General features: G+C 60.7%; 1 protein-coding gene across 4 annotated transcripts in view; it reads left to right on the top strand.

The window, feature by feature from the left end:
* The first annotated feature begins 1,799 nt into the window (after positions 1-1,799).
* ABCA3 (ATP binding cassette subfamily A member 3) overlaps positions 1,800-3,591 on the top strand; it is a 52,015-nt gene continuing 50,223 nt past the window's right edge. For all 4 annotated transcript variants that reach the window (XM_046666849.1, XM_046666847.1, XM_046666845.1 and 1 more), the window contains exon 1: positions 1,800-2,003. The gene's annotated coding sequence lies outside the window, so the exon portion shown is untranslated. The remainder of the gene's footprint in view (positions 2,004-3,591) is intronic.

Here is a 3,591-nt window from a genome sequence, read left to right as displayed (position 1 = left end):
AATCAGTACTCTCTGCAGCTGTCTGTCTTCATCTGCGTGGGCCTTCTTCCAGGACCCCCACCCTCACCTTCCAGCTAGGGGAAATTCTGAGTCAGCCAGCTGCGACCCTGGATTTGGGTATGGAGAACGGGGATCAGGTTTAGAAAGGGTGGGAAAAAACTGCAAGGTGCAATGAATTCAAGTTGGAAATGGCAAGGATTAGTTCTGGAAAGAAAAAAGCTCGAGTGAGGAAGAGGCAGGCTGAAGAGGACCAGTCAGAGTCTGCTGACAGGCACACGCGCAGGGAGGGCGGGAGCGCAGGAGGCACGGCGGGGAGAGGGGGTTTCTAAGACGTCTGCAGCACACGAACAGCCCACTCCCCCAGGCAGCCTGGACCCGCCTTCAAGCGCCGTTTTTCTGCCCGCTCCTTACAGAGCCCAGGCTGTGTAAATCTCCAGCTGTACTCACGTTATACTCTCATTTATTTGGCATTTACGTGCCAGGCATTGTAAGGAGCACTTGCGCATTTTCTCCTTTGACCTTAAAAAGCACAATACTTTTGAGCTTGGAATTATTACTACCATTTTAATTTTAGGGATAGAAAATTGAGGTTCAGAAAGGCAAAATGACACGTCTACACTAGCTAAGGGGTCCGGTCAAGATTTGAAGGCAGGTCTTCGTGACTCTTTCATTCAACCAATATTTAGCGACTGCCGCCTCTGTGCCGGGCGTTCTAGGCCCCCGGGACTTGGCCCAGAACTAGACAAAGTCCCTTTCCTCATGGAGCCCACTTTCTGGTGCGGGCAGAGGGAGCAAGAGCAAGCAGGCAAACACGCCGCCTCAGGCAATGAAAGGCGTCACGGAGGAGACAGAACGGCGCATGGAGACGCTCGCCCACTAATCCACAGGCCTCTCCGGGCGGCAGGACAACCAAGCCCCCGACTCGGTCATTACTTTACGGTTCCCTCAGCCGTGTCCTGATGCCGGAGGCTCGCTGGGAGCGGGGCCGCGGTCGGCCGGCGAGCAGGCTGCGCACCAGTTGCGACCGCTGCCAGCAACCGCCACCGCCGGCTGGGGGCAGCCAAGAGCGTCGGGCGGCGGAGCCGGGGGGGGGGGGGGGGGCGGCACCGCCGGCTGGGCTCGAGCCCCGGCGCTCTCGGGGACCTAGGGGCCGCCCCACCCCGCCCCAGACCCTCCCGCCCGGGGACCCCTGCCCGGCCTCGGGATCCTCAGGCGTCCCTGCCCCTGCCCCACGACCCTTCCATCCGAGGTGACCCCGACCGTAACCTGCGACCCTCCAGTCCAAGGTGACCCGACCCTAACCTGCGACCCTCCCGTCCGAGGTGACCCGACGCAAACTTGCCTGAGGAGACCCCAACCCGGCTTCGGGACCCCTGAGACCTCTCTGCCCTGCGCCCCGTGACCGTGGCCATACCCCGGGATGCCGGGCCCGCCTGCCCACCCCCACGGCTGGCCGTGTTCCAGAAAGTTCCTCGTCCATCACGGCGGCGGTCAAGGGAGCCAGCGCCCTCTCCGTGAGAAGGGGCCCCGCGGCGAACGAAAGACAGTGCTGAGGGGAACTGAACAGTCGGCCAACGCAGGTCGAGGTTCCAGCGACGGCTACTTCCGCGGCTCGGAAGCGCCTGTGTACCACACGACTCTCCTCACGGGTCCAAACCCTCGCCCAGGCCCGTGCGTCGCACGCCCCCTGCCGGCCGTGACGCCGGCGCGCGGGGCACTGCGCAGGCGCGGGCGGGGGCGGAGCGTCCTGGGGCGGGACGGGCACCCGCAGGGGCGGCCCACTGCGCACGCGCGAGCCGGCCGGCGCGCCCCCTGCAGGAGCCGGAGCTGCTGGGTCTGTCCGTCCGTCCGTAGCGGGTCGCAGGCGCCCCCTCCCCGCCTCGGCGGCTTAGCGGCTGTTAGCACCGGCCGCCGCGAGGCCTGAGCGGAGCCGGGGGCCGAGGGAGGGGAGCCCCCGCGAGAGGGCAGCACGCCGGCCACTGCCGCCCTGGCGCCGAGGGTCGGTGAGTGCCGCCGGGACCCGCCGCGCGCGCGCGCTCGTTCCCGGGGCTCGCGGCTCCGGGGCCGCCTCCCCACCCCGCTGCGGGCCGCCCCCAGCCCCGGCCAGCATGCCCCGGCCCCTCCTGCGGCCCTGCAGCGCCCCCGCCCCGCCCTGGCCGCGCCCTCCCGCGCCGGCCCAGCAGGTGCATCTCCCTCAGGGCAGGCCGCCCTGACTCAGGCTTCCCCTCCAGCCCGAGCCTCTGGGCGTGTCCCCTCCCCGCAGGCGACTCTCTAGAGCCGGCCCCCCTCGGAGAAACTTAACCTTCGCGGAGCTAGATTTCGCTGCGGAATCCTTTGTGGGGAGCCCAGAAGGGTGGACAGACATTTACCACATTAAGACCCGCTGGCATATCATCCAGCAGACACTTTGAGCACCTGCCTGCTAGAGCCACGCAGCATCCCAGGCTGGGGAGCCCCGGCAGGGCCGCAAAGGATGCTGCTGGCTCATCTCTCCTTACGGAGATTCTCAGGGTGGATTGGAATGCTTCCCCATACCGGGGTCCGCCCTGCTCTCAATCCCTCATTCGCATGAGCCTGAGAATGGGGGTCCAGTGGTCCAGTGTTAATGGTGGAAAGTGGGGGACAGAAGGAAGGGAACTCCTTGTCTAGGCGGTGGGGCCCATGGTCAGTCTATGTTTAGTATGAATTTGTGTTTAGGCATTGGCTCTTTCTGGCAGTAGACTGTAAGCTTCTTGAGGGCAGGGACTGTCTCCTGCAGGAGGACTTAGGACAGATGTATGTTTGTTGCATGAATGCGTGCCTCCTCCTCCCTTCCTTGGACGTTGACTCATTAAAGCAGTTTCCTCATAGGATTATTTCTGTTTGTTTGCCCCTTTTCCTCCTGAACTTCAAGCTCCCTGGAGGCAGGACTGTATCCTGTAGGGACTTGGATTCCCAGCACATAGCTAGCACCTGGCACATGACACACACTCAAGAAACACTGGTTACATGAGTGGCTGAGACCATGTAGCAGTGTGGAGACCCAGGCAATGTGCAAATGGGAGAGTTAGACTCATTTTCTCCCAAGCAACTGTATCATTAGATTTAGAACGTTTCTGTGCTGCCTTTTGTAAACTTGAAAAGATTAAGGCTGCTCTCCTTAAGAAAGTTTGTATCAAGGGAAATGTAAGAGAAAGGGAAAATAGGTAAAAAGGGACACCCGGGGCATCGCCTTCCCCTTTTCTTCACTTCTTAGAGAATTTTTAAAAATTGAATGCCTGCTTGTTATATTTGACAAAGAGGATGACACCGTTCTTTCTCTAAGGTGATCGATCTGCCACCGTTCTGACGAGACAGCCTTTTGGAACAAGAGAGGGTAGCTCAAGTTGTTGTTAAAAAGACACTAGTCTTCCACAGTGCATGTGCCAAGCAGTCTTGTGGGAACCTATTTTGACTTAGTCCCCACTGGGAAGGCCCAGGTAAGACTCCCTAGTTGACAGTTTCTTCTCCAGCCCTACTTCCTGAGATGACAGTAGCCTCCTCTCGTCAGGCCATGTTGAGGTGGCGTCCCACATCCCACAACTAGAAGGACCGGCAACTAAGATAAGATAT

This window comes from Equus quagga, chromosome 7, assembly GCF_021613505.1.
Source record: "Equus quagga isolate Etosha38 chromosome 7, UCLA_HA_Equagga_1.0, whole genome shotgun sequence".
Classification (NCBI taxonomy): Eukaryota; Metazoa; Chordata; class Mammalia; order Perissodactyla; family Equidae; genus Equus; species Equus quagga.
Note: the sequence above shows the minus strand (reverse complement) of the source record. Positions and strands in the feature narration are given on the sequence as shown.